Raw genomic sequence first — 17,731 nt, 5'->3', positions numbered from 1 at the left:
CACTTGACCATGCTGAAGCCTTGTATCCTTTCACAGATAACCTGTGATGAAATTCTGAAACCAAGCAATGACACATCCAAGGATGAAGAAACTAAGAAGCCTTTTTAAGTGTTTTGGGTTTTCCTATCTGAAAAAGACATTGGAATTAGAAGGCAACTTGACAATTTCTATACTTCTATCTTGTCTGTTACCATATAGTAAGAACTCTTCTTTTGTATAAAGCTGCTGAGTGCCAGACGAATCCATTTCTTTCACTAAGTTTTCTATTACCTCCATATAATTTCCTCTAGATTTCTTCTTTTTCTCTTATTAGAACAGGAATTATGCTAATTATTTCTTTTTCTGATAGCACATTTAGAAAGCTTTCATATTATCTGTATGTATATTTTGCTAGTAAGGCCACATCCCAAGAAGGTGTTACAGATTCTTGCAAACTGCTCTTAGGGTAGCTCAACTTTACTGGACTGCAGGGTGATACAAATAGGCCACATCTTGAGTAATCTGTCTACTTCTGGGTCCCTCAATTTAAGAAAGATGCTGAGGTGCTGGAATGTGTTCAGAGAAGGGCACCAAGGCTGGTGAGGAGCCTGGAGCACAGCCCTACGAGGAGTGGTTTAGGGAGCTGGGGGTGTTCAGCCTGGAGGAGGTTCAAGGGAGACCTCATTGGTCTCTGCAACTCCCTGAAGGGAGGCTGTAGCCAGGTGGGGTTGGTCTCTTCTCCCAGGCACCCAGTGACAGAACAGGTGTGCCAGGGCAGGCTCAGGCTGGATGTTAGGAAGAAGTTCTTCACAGAAAGAGTGATTGGCATTGGAATGGGCTGCCCAGGGAGGTGGTGGAGTCACCATCCCTGGAGGTGTTTAAGAGGAGGCTGGATGAGGCACTTAGCGCCATGGTTTAGTTAATTAGAAGGTGCTGGGTGATAGGTTGGACTCAATGATCTCCAAGGTCTGTTCCAACCTGGTTGATTCTGTGAATACCAGCAGGTTCAACTCAATCCATGGCAGAGGACTATCACATCTTTCCTGTGATCAATTACAAAGCAAAACTTAAAAAAAAAAACCTAAACAAAACTGAAGCTACCTAATATACTTCAAATACTTAAAACAATCCAAGTGGTGTCACCTTGCAGAGTGCTTGGAAAAACTTGAGCAGTGCAATTTCAAATATTGACCAAAGCTGTAAATGTTAAATCATCTGAATTATTCCAGAAATGTATTAATTTCTAATTTACATTAGCATGCAAATAAATCAAGTCTCCTTTTTTTCCCTCCCAGCAATCTTTTTCGCATGTTAATTGCTAGTTTGCCCTTGGGCTCCTTTGCCTTCAGAAGGACTTGAGTTTTACCTTTCTGTTTAAATGCAGAATGCCAACATTAAAGTATCTTATCCATCCAATTGCAGGGGGTACTTAAAGTTACTGACAGAGAGTGGAAATATCCCCAGCTGTATACAGAAGATGTGGCATCTTGCATGAAAATATCTTTGAAGGCTTTTTGAACAACAAAGATTTCTGACAATGTTTTTAATAAACAGTTGTTTGATGTAATCCCTAGTTACTTCCTTCCACCACACTTTTTTCCACATCCATGTCCTCTGGCTCTATTGCCCTTGTGCTGAGAGAAAAGATTAGTGGACAAATGCCAAACAGTAAAAAAGTGCTCTCAGCAAACTGAGATGCTTGTGCTATAACCACTTGTATTTCACAGAGACACCAAGGCTTTGATCATGATAACTTTTCTACTCCCTCCCCAGACTGCTTGCCTAAGTCTAATGCAACTTGCAAAACTGCCAAATTACCCCATGCCTAAATTGTTGCCATCAAAAGCAAGCATCAACAAAACAGTCTTTGTCCTCACACATCTGCTTCACTGTCACCCACCCTGCCATATAAAATCCATCACGGCTCAGAAGCTGGCAATCCATCAGCATGTAAAGGTAAAATAACCAGTCTGGGAAGGGGAGGGGTGGGAGGAGAGAGATAAATCACCCACGGGCTTACACCTGTGATCTAAGCCATCTTCTGCAGGCAGTCTTGTACCCAAGGGGGGTTAACAGCTAATTAGGCTCTCTGCTCATTTAGTGAGGGGGTTCTAGTGAAAATGTTCTCATTTAGTTAAATTATACTTTTAAAATATTGTCTGCTCTCAAAGGAGTAAACTGGAGCATAGAAGACACTTATTTGGCATTCAGGAATGAAAGGCCACCCAAATGCACAAAATAGCCCTTTAAATCTAACATCACTTATACTTCATGCATGAGGGAGACTGGTCTGAGATAAGACAACATGAAAACATCTCTCAGAACGGTGAAAAATCTATGGAGTGAAAAAAGGACATACTAACTCACACTAGAGAAGAACAAATTTCACTGACACCATGAAAATACTCAAATATTCACCTAGTTTGTCTTTGTGCTTCATGCTGATATATAATAAAGGCATAGTAGCTCCACAATGACTTTCAATTTAATTTCAAATGTGTTTATAAAAAACTTAGATATTATCAAACGTCAGGAAAGAGAAATAGGCCCCTTTAGAGGTCAAACTCCATTTCATTACTTCCAGCTCAGTTCAGACCAAGGCTGTCTAATAGTTAATATGAAATTACACTCACTGACCAGTGTAGAGTGAGTTGTTGGTCTCAGGCCAGGTCCCACCAGACAGAGATGTACCTCACAAAACCATCTTTAGTAATTGCTTCCCTGGGCCTTGACCTTGCAGATGTCTGCACAGTTTTAAGCACATGAGCAGCATCGCTGACTCAAAGGCTTTCTAGTCTTGGCCTTGTATTCATGGGAACATCCCAGATTGGTGCAGATGAGTACATGGGTAAGCATTTGCGGTGTCAGGCTGACAGCCTTGGCAGGATCATCGGAAATGGAAGGAAGGTAAGAATGGAACTATCCATTCATCTGTTTGTGTGAGACATCTGATCCCTAGTGGAGAAGCACTGATGAGACTGTGTCTGGCTGCATGTCAGCAGTCTGCCAGTGCACTGTCCCTGCTCTGTGGATGAAGTGTGGAGGACATCTTTATGTTTTAAAATCAGAGGGTGTAAATTCTTCCTTTTGTAACAGAGAATAATGTATAAAACTATAAATAATTTTATGATTAGAAAAGCTACATTTTCAAAAGAGAATTGCTCAATGCCAGTTTCAATGCTTCATTCACCACCCTGCTTTCCTTTCCAGTAGGTGACAGCAGCATTCACCATTTCATTAACTCATGGAGGCTGTGATAATGATGCTTCTCATCAAAGTCAGCTCGACCAACAAATGAAAACTTCACACAGAGGTATGAATAATGATTAATGTCCATTATAGCACTAAACAGATTGCATTGCTCTGTGTGAGCCACAGGAGCAAAAGGGTCATTTTGTCACCACATCTGTATGTACATGAACAGATAGAAGTCTGCAGAAATGACCCTCAGGAGACTACAGCATATTCTGCTGCAACTGCTCTGCTTGTATAACTTACAGAAAGTCAGCTGGATCATACCTATTACAACCTATGGGTGAACCAGAGGTACTTGTGCCTTGTTAGTGCTAAAGCAGCAGCGTCACTGCCAGATTTTAGTTCTTGTTCTTTCCCTCTGCATATGGCACAACTTACAGCAATGTGGTGTCCCCCCCCCAAAAAAAATGAAAGAATGATTCTTAAAAAGAACTTCACCTCTTACACAGCTCTTTAAAGAGATATAAAGCTGTAACTTTGTCATGGATATATTTCTTCCAAGTCATACACATTTACACTGTTCTTTATATTGTTTGTTGTGTTCTCATCTGCTACAGAGACAACCCCAGATTTTTTTAAGACTATCCAGTAGAGCATTAAAAAAAACAACTAAACAAAAAAAAATCCTTTTCTTAGAATTTTAGCTCTATTTTAAAAGTACTTGAAAGAAGAATCTTCAAAATCAAAGGTGTTAGGTGTGATTTGACTGGTTTTACATGAGCACCTCATCTAGAGCTGCTCAGATACACTCATAGTTTCTGTCAGTGACTTCTTCCTTTACATGTACCCAACCTGTATGTGATACAGCCATGTGAGTGTTGAAAAACATCCCAACTGTATGGGATCAGGTTCATTCAATCCATAGCCTGTCCTTGACAGTGGCTGAAGAGAGATCAAAAGGTAGAACATATGGTGGCAATTCCCCGGTACACCCACCTATTTTCCAGAGTCCTGCAGCAAAGGATTTCCCCAACCAGAAAAAGTGGATTTGTAAACAGCTTGTAAAGCAGACTACAGGCTGTGAAATTTGGCAGTGATGTAATTCTTTAAAGGCTTCTCACTGAAATAAATCACTTTGAGGTTTTCAGTGCTGTCTTAGACCACTGCAACACATCTGTACCTGAGGGCAGAGAGTCAGGACAACCTAAAAGAGAAGGGAGAGAGTCAGGACAACCCATCCTTCTGAAATCCCACTGTAAAGTTACTCCATGTAAATAACTCTTGATGGGTTTTTCTTCTATGATTTTGGTGAAGTGCTTTAGTAGCTGTGTAAACTTTTGTCACCCCAAAAAATCTATGCTAATTAATTCCTCAGAGCAATTTCTACTTTGTGGTGAAAAACTTCTATTTTGTCACTTGGTAATTTAATTTCTTAGTTATATTTGACAATCATCTCTTCCTATTTGTCATTACCATGCCACTTATATACCTCTATTACTGTAAAGGGTTAACTCTCCTGGGGAGTGGTCTTGACTCTGACCCCAGGTCCTCCTGACTCCTCCCTGGGGTGAGCCTTAACCTTACTCCAAGTGTAGTGTTTAGCCCACTCCCATGTCCTCTCTAGCCCCCTAGAAAAACAGAGGAACTTCCTCTTTCATTTTCTCTTGCTCTGCCTCCCTGCCTGCTAGCATCACCCTCCTCTTCCTGCTGTTTTTTGTTTTTCCACATGGCCATCAGTCCATGAGGGTGGACAAAACCCATTGCCATCAACCTGGTTATGTACAGATATATTTTTTATCTTGCTTTCCCTTCCCTATACCTTTTTGTAACTCCCCTACCTCAAATATCACTTATTTATCATTAAAGTTTTCTCTTTTAACTTACAAATCAAAGTGAGACTATTTATTTTATTATTTTACCTTTTATTTAATTTACTTTTTTACTTTTTATTTAATTTACTGTATTATTTTACTTTTTTCTCTCTACATCTAATTCCTTTTCTAAGAAAAAAAAAAAAAAAAAGAGGGAGAGGGAAAGGTATCCTATAAATTGTTACTGGTTCTATGAACTGTATTTGAGTCTCTGGGAAATTTAGACTAGAACCAAGACAACTACCCATCTATCTTCTCTTTCTGAGGCAGAGGTCTCCTACTCTGCTTAGTTGTTTCTCATCTAACTGTCAACACTCTCAGTGCTGTTCTCTTCACCCTTTCCAGTTGATATATTAGTGTTAAATGTGTTTTTCAGTTGGTGGCACTTTACTGATGTTAATTATTGAATGATTGTATCTATGATTTTGAATTTTCTTTGCTTCTCAATAGAGAAGTGATGTTACAGTTTATGTTTGTCTGTTCAGAGCAGGATGAGTTAAAAACTCATGAATTTGTAACAACAACAGCACAAAAAAGAATAAACTCAGAACTGACAGAGATGAACTCAGATGATCTGTGTCACATGAGTCATGCTGCAATGGAAAAAAGGTCAGATGATGCATGTGCATCTTTCCTAGGTGCAGAAATAAGTCTCATGTCTTAATCACACAATAATTTGTGATTTGGGTTTGAGTTGGAGCTTGTGGTTTTCTTCTTTCACACTTTGTACATTTTCACAGCTTTATGCTGATTGTATTGGAAAATATCACTACCCCTTGTGAGGCAGACACATTACACAAACCACCAACTGAGGAACCAAAGAGTTTGGTTTAGCTTCCCTGTAGACTGAGTTTACAGAAATCATTTGTTATTTTGAGGGCTCAGCTGCCTGGCTGCTCCTCAACATCATTACTGACTCTTCACCACGCTGTGCCTTGGAATCTGGCCAGCAGGGTCCCAGTAAAGAAGTACAAAATAGCACAATAGAGTAACGCAGTAACAGAAGCACGGAACAGATTGTTTACATGGTGTTGTTTCAGGCACAGTGTTTCTGATATATCAGATATTGAGTATGTCTGCTGATACAAGTGGGTTTTTTTTCCCCTTGGATGGCAATACATTTAAAGAAAGTTCATAAAGCACCACAAATATTCTAAGTAATAAAAATAGTGATGATAATAATCACAGAATGTTAGGGGTTGGGAGGGCCCTCCAGAGATCATTGAGTCCAAGCACCCTGCTAAAGCAGGATGACCTAGGGCAGGTCACGCAGGAATGCATCCAGGAGGGTATATGAAAGTCTTCAGAGAAGAAGACTCCACAACCTCTCTGGACAGCCTGTCCCAGTCCTGTGTAGCCCTCAAAGCAAAAGTGCCCCTGCATGTTGAGGTGGAAGCTCCTGTGTTCTAGCTTGTACCTGTTGTTCCTTGTCCTATCACTGGATACCACCAAAAAAGAACCTGGCATCTTCATCCTGACACCTACCCCTCAGATATTTATAGACATTAATAAGATCCCTTCTCAAGACTAAATAGCCCCAGGTCACTCAGTCTTTCTTCATATGAGAGATATTCCAGTCCTGCAATTATCCTCACAGCTCTCCATTGGACTTTCTTCCACAGATCCCTGGAATCTCTCTTTAATTGGGGATTCCCAAACTGGACACATAATGATAGCACTAATTATGAGCTTCTGTACAGGAAGAAGTTAGTGAAGAAAAGGCATGGGGAAGAACAGTATTAACAAGAGGAGGAGGAAGAAAAAGAAAGGGGAAAAAAGCATTTGAAAAGACTGGGGAAAGTCACCAAAAAGTCAGTGAAGCTCTGGTTCTTCTGTACTCTGTTGGAGATTGGTCCCTTGGTTTACAGAGGGTCAGGAATTCATCCAGTGGAACATAGAAATTAACTTGAGAAATGCATAATGCATCCCTTCCACTGCATGTCAGCTCTGGAATTTCAGAGGATGGGTTTATCCTCCTTCAAGCTGTTCTGGTTTTACACTCTCAGGGACAGACAGGTCACAATGATCTAAGATAGAGTTTGCAACATTGAAGTGATTTATTCCAGTAAGAAACCTTCAGAAGTCCATCAGTATAAAATTTTGTGGCGATTAGTTTGAGTTATGGTTTCATCTAAATAAAATACCAAATAAAACCCACAGGAATGGGCTAAAACCTAACCTGAAATTAGCCATTTTCCTTTACTGGACATACATGCTTGGGGACGTGGTGCAGTGGGTGAAATGGCTGCACTTGATGACCTCAGAGGTCTTTTCCAGCCTGGATGCTTCTATGACTGGTGACCGACTTGCTCCTTAAATGCCTCTCTAGAGCACCCAGCAGGAGATTCTGCAGAGTTTCTCCAGGTCTGAGGGCAGAGCAGCAACAGCTCTTTATTTCCCTGCATCTCCCCTCACAGCCCTCTTGAAAACTGGAATGACACAGGAGAGCTTCCAGCAGCAGAGACCTCCCCAGACTGGCTCTGGAGATCTCTTTTGCAGGTGCTTGAGCAGGGCTTCTGCTGTGCCAGCTGCTGGCTCCTGCTGCCTGCCCCCCGAAGGCTTCCTCGGCAGGACGCTGGGCAGGGGGCGGTGAGGGGCACAGTGCCGGGCGGGGCCCTGTGGCCCTGATGTCACAGAGCCGGCACCTGGCAACGGCGCTGCCGGCGTCGGGGAGGCTTTAAAAGGGAGCGTCCTGCGGTGCCTGCTGCCAGACCTGGCCCAGGGGCAGCCTGTGCACATCCCAGAGCAAGGCTTTGAGGAGCTGCTGCAATGCCTTGGGGAGGGCTGAGAGAGGAAGAGCAAAGCTAGAGCAGGCTGCTGCAGATGAGGACAGCCACCAGCTCCTGCAGGTGCCTGAGGCTTCTTCAGCTGCATAGCAAAGGCAAGATGAAGAGAAGATGTTCTTCAGGCAGCCTGCAGCGCTCACCATCGCCATCCCCTGCAGAGGCAGCGGCAGCAGTAGTTGTAAGCAATGGGTTGGTAGAGATGTTGGAGGGGTCCCAGTGCTTTGGAGCACCCAAAGGTGTCCTGCCAGGCACGGGAAGGATTCCTGTCCCCAGAGCCTAGCAGGCCAGGGACATGTAGCCGCTCCGGGAAGCCCCTGAGATAATGGCTCTAGCTGGAGGGAGCAGAGGGCTTGGGCATCTCCTGGAGGCATGAGAAGCCTGTGGGAGGAGGCAGCAGGTCATGCCGCAATGCTCAGGGAGTAGCCGATCGCCAGCACTGGGGTCAGGAAGGAATTTTTTCCCCCGGGGCACTGGCACTGAGCCCTGGGGGTTTTTTGCCTTCCTCTGCAGCATTGAGCATGACCACTTGGTAGGGCTCCTCCGCTCCCTTCGGGCCGGGCTACTGCCTGCTGCTCATGCCCCAGGAAGAGGGAGGAAGGCTTTTTTTCCCTCACAAGGGACTCTTAAGTGTCCCCGGGGGTTTTTTGCCTTCCTGTGCAGCGCTGAGCACAGCTCCTTGCCCAGGCCTCTTTTGGGCCATTCTGGCCAGGTGCCTCTGCTCATGCTGCACAAATGTGGCTCTCAGGCTGCATAGGCAGGACCAGAAATCTTTGTAGGCTCCCGGATTTGATTCTGGCTCTGTAGCATTGATCACAGCCCCTTGTCAGGGCTTCTGCAGGCTCTTTTGGCTAGGTTCTTGCTGCCGCTTTGGCACCTCTAAAGCACCATTCATGCCCTTGACTCTCTCGCCCAGGGCAATCTTGCAGCAGGCGCAGGCTCTGCTCCTGCCTTGCCCAAGCACTGTGTTAGTGCTTACAGGAGCATTGAAAACTGAAACAGGTTTAAAATAACCTAATATAAAAAAACACAACAAACTTAAAATAACCCTAACAAACTTAAAACAACCCTAACAAACATAACCTAAAATAAATCTAGCCTAAAAAATATAACATACACCAAAAAATCTAACAACAACATCCAAAAAACCTAAAACATTTAACAGACCTGAAAAATAGAACCAAAACACCCTAACAAAAATCTAACAAATCCCCTAACTAACCTAAAAAAATAACATAAAAATCTAACTGACCTAAATCTAACCAAGGCCACCTCACTTGGAAAACCTAGCATTACATTAAATTCTACTAAAAAACCCTAACCAAACTAAAAATATCTAACAAAACAAAACCAAACCTAAAAACTCTTAACCAAAACCAACCCGAAAAATGTAACCAATAAATAGACCTTGAGCTGTTTGGAGGTTGTAGCAGGGCAGCACAGCTACCGTATACTCTTGACCGTATACCCTTCAGGAGGGATGCACATGGAGTGGTGAGGGAGGAAGGGGACACCTCTCTAGCCAGCCAGATCAGACAAATGGGGTGACAGATGTTGCAGCCAGATCGCCCTCACATCCCAACCAAACAAATCTAACCAATGTTTTAAAAACTAACCAACATTACAAACCTAACAGTGATAAAAAATCAAGCTCTGCTCCTGCCTTGCCCGGGCACTGTGTTAGTGCTGACAGCAGCACTGAAAACTGAAACAGGTTTAAAATAACCTAATATAAAAAAACACAACAAACTTAAAATAACCCTAACAAACTTAAAAAAACCCTAACAAATATAACCCCAAATAAATCTAGCCTAAAAAATATAACACACTTTAAAAAATCTAACCCTAACCCTAAACAACCTAAAACTTAAAGGAGCATTTATCACTGAAACAGGTTTAAAATAACCTAATATAAAAACCCACACCAAACTTTAAAAATAACTAACAAATTTAAAACAACCCTAACAAACTTAACCTAAAAGAAATCTAGCCTAAAAAAACATAACACATGTAAAAAAAATCTAACCAAAAAAATCTAAAAAACCTAAACAGACCTGAAAAATATAACTAAAAACACCCTAACAAACTTAAAAATCTAACAAAACCCCTAACTAACCTAAAAAAAACTAACAGAAAAATCAACTGACCTAAATAAATCTAACCAAGAGACCTCACTTGGAAAACCTAGCTAACATTACATTAAATTCTACCAAAACAACCTAACTAAACTGAAACAATTTAACCAAACCAACCCAAAAAACTCTTAACCAAAACCAACCCAAAAAATGTAACCAATAAATAGACCCTGAGCTGTTTGGAGGTTGTAGCAGGGCAGCGCAGCTACCATATACTCTTGACCATATACCCTTCAGGAGGGATGCACATGGAGTGGTGAGGGAGGAAGGGGACACCTCTCTAGCCAGCCAGATCAGACAAATGGGGTGACAGATGTTGCAGCCAGATTGCCCTCACATCCTAACCAAACAAATCTAACCAACATTTTAAAAACTAACCAACATTACAAACCTAACAGTGATAAAAAATCAAGCTCTGCTCTTGCCTTGTCCAGGCACTGTGTTAGTGCTTACAGCAGCATTGAAAACTGAAACAGGTTTAAAATAACCTAATATAAAAAACCACACCAAACTTAAAATAACCCTAACAAACTTAAGACAACTCTAACAAACTTAACCCAAAATAAATCTAGCCTAAAAAATATAACACACTTTAAAAAATCTAACAAAAAAATCTAAACAACCTAAAACTTAAAGGAGCATTTATCACTGAAACAGGTTTAAAATAACCTAATATAAAAACCCACACCAAACTTTAAAAGTAACTAACAAATTTAAAACAACCCTAACAAACTTAACCTAAAAGAAATCTAGCCTAAAAAAACATAACACATGTAAAAAAAAAATTAACAAAAAAAAATCTAAAAAACCTAAACAGACCTGAAAAATATAACTAAAAACACCCTAACAAACTTAAAAATCTAACAAAACCCCTAACTAACCTAAAAAAAACTAACAGAAAAATCAACTGACCTAAATAAATCTAACCAAGAGACCTCACTTGGAAAACCTAGCTAACATTACATTAAATTCTACCAAAACAACCTAACTAAACTGAAACAATTTAACCAAACCAACCCAAAAAACTCTTAACCAAAACCAACCCAAAAAATGTAACCAATAAATAGACCTTGAGCTGTTTGGAGGTTGTAACAGGGCAGTGCAGCTACCGTATACTCTTGACCGTATACCCTTCAGGAGGGATGCACATGGAGTGGTGAGGGAGGAAGGGGACACCTCTCTAGCCAGCCAGATCAGACAAATGGGGTGACAGATGTTGCAGCCAGATTGCCCTCACATCCCAACCAAACAAATCTAACCGACATTAAAAGCCTAACCAACATTACAAACCTAACAATCACAAAAACTCAAAACAAAAATCCCTAACAAACATAAAAAAAATAACAAAAAGCCTTAACAAAACTAAAACTTTGAACAAAACCCCCTAACAAACATCAAAAGTCTAACCTCAAAAAGCTAACAAACCTAAACTATCTAAATAACAAAGCACCTAACAAAAAAATCTAACAAACTCAAAACACCTAACCAAAAGAGCCTGACAAGCCTTGAAAGTCTAACCAAAAACTCCCTATCAACAACCCTTAGAAAAACCCTAATGACAACCCTTAAAAATCCAGCATACAAAATCTAGCATACTAAATAAACTGAGCATAAAATTACGTAAAATCCTGTTTGCACTTGTGTCCTTCATGTTTTGTGTCCTTTCAAGTGTTTGGGGATATGGAAAAGCCCTGGCATTTCAGGCCAGTAACAGGCTTTTAGTTCCTTGACTCATGGTGAAGGCAGAGAATTGCAGGAGAGTGCAGTTCTGCTGTGTGATGCTGAGTTCTGCACAAGCTCTGACACAGAGGGTAAGGGTTAGAGGAAAGACCAACAAGGCAGATATCCTGTTGGCAGTCTGTTACAGACCACCCAACGAGGATGAGGAGACTGCTGAGGCATTCCACCAGGGACTGGCAGAAGTCTCCAGATTGGCAGGCCCTGTTGTCATGGGGGACTTCAATTTACCAGACATCTGGTAGCAGCAGAGAAGAAACAATCTAAGAGGGTCCTGAAGTGTGTGGAAGAGAGCTTCCAGGCACAAGGGAGATGCCTCCCGAGACCTACTGTTTACAATCAAAGAAGGACTGGTGGGTAATGAGGTGGTTGGAGGCTGTCTTGGTCTTAGTGACCATGAAATGACAGAATTCTCACTTCTTGGTGAAGTAAGGAGGGAGGGTCAGTAAGACCACTACCATGGACTTCTGAAAGGCAGGCTTCAGACTGTTCAGGACACTAAACCATTCTATGAATCTGTGAATCCCTTTAGTGATGCAAACAGATGTTTTGAAATGCCTTTTTTTGACAAGGGCTCTTTCATGTGAGCAGCCTCTCATTATTTGCATAGTTAATATCAGCAAACTTGAACCGTATCTTCCCAACACCTTTACTGAGTGTTGTAATTAAGCTTGGCAGTGTGATATCTTGTTGTCTCATGCCCTGTCAAGCAAAATTAAAAAGATCTCTGGTGGCAACTGCCTGGTGGAGCTTATTTCATCTCTCTGCTCTCCATCTCTTATCTGCTGAACTGTTTTCTTCACTAGAAGACTGACTTGCCAGCTAGTAGCATAGTCATGGTATAAATGAATATTTGATGCCAAGAGTTAATTTGGGAGATCATTAGTAGGAACTGCAAATAATAATGAATCCAAGCAACTGGATACCCTGGGAAATTACAAATAATATTAAACAGAGATGAAACTTAAAGAGTTAAGATACAACTATTATTATTGTATCTGATCTAGTGAACTGTTCAGAAATTGCTGAGCAAGGGCTTTATTATCAAAACATGATTTATGCTTCCTGTCCTCATGGTGCATGGCCATAGGTAAAAGTTAATTTATATGCCTGATGCTTTGATAATCTCAGTTTGAAGATAAATTGCTACGGATTAAGTAACTTTATAGGGCTGTAAATTATAAGCAAGTGACAAAGAAATGGCAGTATGGCATGAAAGCAGAATGAGGAGGCAAAAATATTTACCAGAAATGAGACCTTCCCCTAAAAGACTCAATATTGACTGCAGCTCTACCTCTTTTATTGCTCTTTTATTTCACTTAAGCAAAGAAAAAGCACTGAGTCATGTGTGGCCTAGTATGAGTCAGAATCATACAGGCAGGAAATGAGGAACTTTGAAATATGCAGCATAAATGTGAGTGAGTGCCCAGCTGTGCACCCTGACCTGGAACACAGAATAGCTTCAATTCTGCAGCAGTATGGCTGGGCTGCAATTAACTGCTCTGAAGACATGAGCAAAGCCATCTCAATGATAATCTCAAAAGAACTCCAGTAGAATTTACTAGATCAGACACTGTACAATATGAACCTGGCTATATGACAGAGGGCTGCTTACAGATATAGTGGGACTCTTTGGGAGCCCACTTTCTGAAAGAATATCTGAGGTGAACTGCAAAGCAGACAAGAGCTGAATTTGCACTCAGCCAATAAACCCACTGAAATCACATGCATTGGGAAGAACACTGCAGAACTCTCTGATAATGCCCTGATAGAACTGATGCACTCTAATAAACCTCTTCCTCTATATACAGATCCTCAGGTACAATCTGAACTGTTATATTCTTCTCTAAAAGCCCTCATCCCAAGGTGGCAGGGTTCTGAGCATATCCCTTACCATGGGACCAGACCAACTGAGAGACAATGCAGCTAGTGCCACAAAGAGAACTCTTCCTGACAGGCTGTGGGAATGCCTCTGACCCACTAGCTGGCATACTAACCTGGGCTTCACCTTTCTGCATCCCCACCGCCCTGCCCAGCTATCCTGGGGCTGTGACTGGCTTTGGTTACTGTCTCCAGACCTCCTGTTATCTTCAGTTATTTTACACTCTGGAAAGACTGTTATTGTAAGCATGATGGAATTACTTCATTTGAATAAATGGACAGAACCAGGGCTTACAAAAAGTTGTGGGGAAATTGAGGGTGAATATTGAAAGATGAAGACAACCCTCTTAATGATGTCAAAGCTGTTGTCCCAGCACGGGGACAGGTGAAGGATGAGGACTCAAACTGATTTAGCATTGTGAGCTGGGTAGCAGCCTGGGGCACCAGAACTGGCAGTCACCTACTAAGCTTGGAAAACTTACAAGTCTAAAAATACATTTTCAAAGACAGCACTGAATATGGTTGAGTGAATCAGGTTTTAAGCAACCTTTTTTTTCCATTGGGAAGAGAAGATTTCATGTGTACTGGCCATTGAGTTAACAGGGAAACTGTGCTTCACACATCTCAGAAGTGTAAGTGGAAAGAGCATTTTAAAAGTATGAGCCAAAGTTCTCATCACACATTTTAACTTAACCATGATAATATCACACAGATGGCAACTTACTGTAGCTATGCAGTTGTCTAGAGAACTGCTTGAAATAAAACAAAATCCTGAAATGGCCACATTATTGTAGATAAATGGATGCTGGCCAGCAGGTTGAGGGAGGTAATTCTCCCCCTCTGCTCCACTCTGGTGAGACCTCACCTAGAGTACTGTGTCCAGCTCTAGAGCCACTATTACAAGAACTAGATGTGCTGAAACATGTTCAGAGAAGGTCTATGAGGAGGATCAGAGGTCTGTAGCACCTTCCCTATGGAGACAGACTGAGGGAGTTGGGGTTGTTAGTCTGGAGAAGAGAAGGCTCCAAAGAGACCTTATTGTGGCCTTCCAGTATCTGAAATCAGCCTACAGGAAAGCAGCTGAGGGACTTCTCAGGATGTCAGGAAGTGATAAGACTAGAGGGAATGGAGCAAAACTAGAAGTGGGGAGATTCAGATTGGATGTTAGGAAGTTCTTCACCATGAGGGTTGTGAAACACTGGAGCAGGTCACCCAGGGAGGTGGTGGAAGCCTCATCCCTGGAGGTCTTTAGAGCCAGGCTGGATGTGGCTCTAAGCGACCTGATCTAGTGTGAGGTGTCCCTGCCCACGGCAGAGGGGTTGGAACTAGATGATCTCTCAGGTCTCTTCCAGCCCTGACAAGTCTATGATTCTGTGCTCAGTTAGCCACTTTTTAAGAATAACAATTTATACAGGTAATGCAGATGCAGCCAGCAGACAATGAGTTCAGGCAGTATCAATTCCCCATTTGCTCCTACAGGGAAATAGTGCTGGTCTTGACAGCTCCGTACATTTACCGTGCTCTTGCAGTGTAGGATCACAGGCAGGGCAGAAATCAAGCCACAGGAAACCTAGCCATTCAGCTGGTGAGGGCTAAGAATGAAGGGGCTGTATCTTCATAAGGATGAGTTAAAACAGGGCTGCAAACTCTTTTCAGTATTTTTTAAGTGAAATCCCTTGGGGATTTCTGAACTGTTCCGAGATGTGGAGACCATTATGATGCAACTTGATGTTCCCTCAAGTGTACCGCTTGTAACAAGAGCTGTTATTTAGACATTCTTGGGAGGCCAGTACTGTTCTATGAGAGTTTCACCCAATGTTTAACACATCTAAGCCCATTACCTATGTAGCTTCTGTTTCAGTAGGCACATTCAGTCTCTCTCCAGGAATGAATCTCCAGTTCAATCAATAGGATCATTACATTTGCATCATTCTTCATTGTTCGGTTCATGCTGCTTGTAGTTGACAAAAGGTGAAATAAGTAGTAGCAGTCAAACCTGAGTAAATAAATACAGAACAAATTTGAACTGGCAGCCACATGTACATTTAATTGACATACATTGATTTACAATTGCTAGCAGCCTTTGAAATGTTGTCCAAAGCCATAAGCAGGCAGTGACATGAAGTGTTATCTTTACCCACCTGACCCAGTTTACTTTACATTTTGTTATCCAAAAGCAAACATAATGAGGTTTAAACAGCTCATGGCTAGACAGTCAAAGAATATAGCCTTAAAAGTCTGCAGAAAGAATAAAAGATCAATTCTGCATCTAAGTCAAATCTGAGGTATTATTAAGTAGAAGTCACCAAAACACTGAGCTACAAGATTCACAAGTGCAGACTGACACCACCAACAGGATACTCAGCTACAGCACTACCTGGGGATTCTCCCTCTGCTGAAGTTGCTCTAACCCCAGGCGGCAGAACTCCTGTGCTAATTGCTTAGCCTGCACTTACATAGGGCAGGTGGCAGTTAGTGAATGCAAAGGGGAAGGACCAAACTCTTACAGAAAATATATGTCTATAGACTTTTCATTATTCAAAATCCATATATGCAAACCATAAAGGCCAAAAAGGTGACTTGGCTTTGTATCCTGTTTAATATATCCAAGTTTTGAAAACAAACTTCAGATTGTGCTCTGACTCTCCCCCTGTGTGCTTCAGATCTTTAAAGCAAAGCTCAACTTTGAATTTAAAAAGTGCCTAGAATATCAGCCAGATCAAAAAGGCTCCTTGGATTTTGCAATGCACTTCACCTCCAGAGCCAAGAAGACCCCTTGAGCAGCACCTGCTGCAGCTCTGAGGGGTGGATTCCTGGTGCTCACCACATACCAGTCAACACTGTTCTACACGAATTCCAAACTATGCTCTTTGGGAACTCAGCACCTGCCCTCCTTCATTAGCCTCAATGAAATTCAGAAATGTAACAAAATAAACTGAAAGCAGACACCTGCCACTCAGCTGCAGAGCTGAACCTTTCAGTAGATACTCTACTAGCTATTTTAAACTGTGATTGTGTTCTTCCCACTGCAAGGTAATAAGCTGCAGTGAGATGGTACCATTCCAATGGGATCGTTCTGGAACCCCCAATACTGTTAGAGAGAGTCCAGAGGAGGCCATGAAGATGATCAGAGGGCTAGAGCACTTCTGCTATGAGGACAGGCTACAAGAGTAGAGGCTCTTCAGCCTGGAGAAGGCTTTGAGGAGACCTTATGGTGGCCTTCCAGTATCTGAAGGAGGCCTACAGAAAGGCAGTGGAGGGACTATTTACAAGGTCTTGTAATGACAGGATGAGAAGTAACGGGTTTAAACTGGCAGAGAGTAGATTTAAACTAGATGTTAGGAGAGAGTTCTTTCCAGTGAGGGTGGTGAGACACTGAAACAGGTTGCCCAGGGAGATTGTGGCTGCTCCCTCCCTGGAGGTGTTCAAGGCTAGGTTGGATGGGGTCTTGAGCAACCTGTTCTAGTGGGAGGTGTCCCTGCCTATGGCAGGGGGTTGGAACTGGATGAGCTTTGAGGTCGCTTCCAACCTAAAACCATTCTATGATTCTATGATAAAACAGCCCAGTTTCCTGACCTAGGCTGTAGTGACCCAAACAACACTGCTTCTCTTGGGTAGGTCAAGATGGGAAAGAGCTGCCCTGCTGAACCAAAGCAAGCCTTTTCCTGACACTGTGATAAGTTTTGATCCCCATTTAAACACTCTTAAATGAACCAAACCATGCAGTGTCTGTCTCTTTCTGCTGCAGCTTCCTTATTGATTCTTTTTGATGAATAAGGGCATGTGATATTTCTTCTGATCCCTGATGCACAAGGCAGCTAATTACCAGAATTAGGGTTAATGTCTAGATGGAAATCAGTGTCAAGTAGTGTCCCTCAGGGATCTGTCTTGGGACCAGTGCTGTGTAACATCTTCATCATGGCACAGACAGCAAGATCGAGTGCACCCACAGCAAGTTTGCAGGTAACACCACACTGAGTGGTGCTGTTGACACACCTGAGGGACAGTGTGGCTTGAACAAGCTCAGAAATTGGGCCCATGAGGTTCAACAAGGGCAAATGCAATGTCTTGTACATGGTTACAACCAGCCTGGAGAAGTGAAAACTGTAGGAAGACCTTACTGCAGCCTTTCAATACTTAAAGGGGACCT

The 17,731-nt window shown here is 42.1% G+C and overlaps 1 long non-coding RNA gene across 1 annotated transcript in view; it reads right to left on the bottom strand.

Annotated features, from left to right (window-relative positions):
- Nucleotides 1-3,634: 3,634 nt before the first annotated feature.
- LOC135187855 (uncharacterized) overlaps nucleotides 3,635-17,731 on the bottom strand; it is a 23,618-nt gene continuing 9,521 nt past the window's right edge. The window contains exons 2-3 of the long non-coding RNA XR_010307473.1: nucleotides 15,423-15,577; nucleotides 3,635-4,378 (exon numbers count right to left, since the gene is read on the bottom strand). This is a non-coding gene — a long non-coding RNA (uncharacterized LOC135187855). The remainder of the gene's footprint in view (nucleotides 4,379-15,422; nucleotides 15,578-17,731) is intronic.

This window comes from Pogoniulus pusillus, chromosome 28 (genome assembly GCF_015220805.1).
Source record: "Pogoniulus pusillus isolate bPogPus1 chromosome 28, bPogPus1.pri, whole genome shotgun sequence".
Taxonomy (NCBI): Eukaryota; Metazoa; Chordata; class Aves; order Piciformes; family Lybiidae; genus Pogoniulus; species Pogoniulus pusillus.
This window is presented reverse-complemented; position numbering and strand designations above follow the sequence as displayed.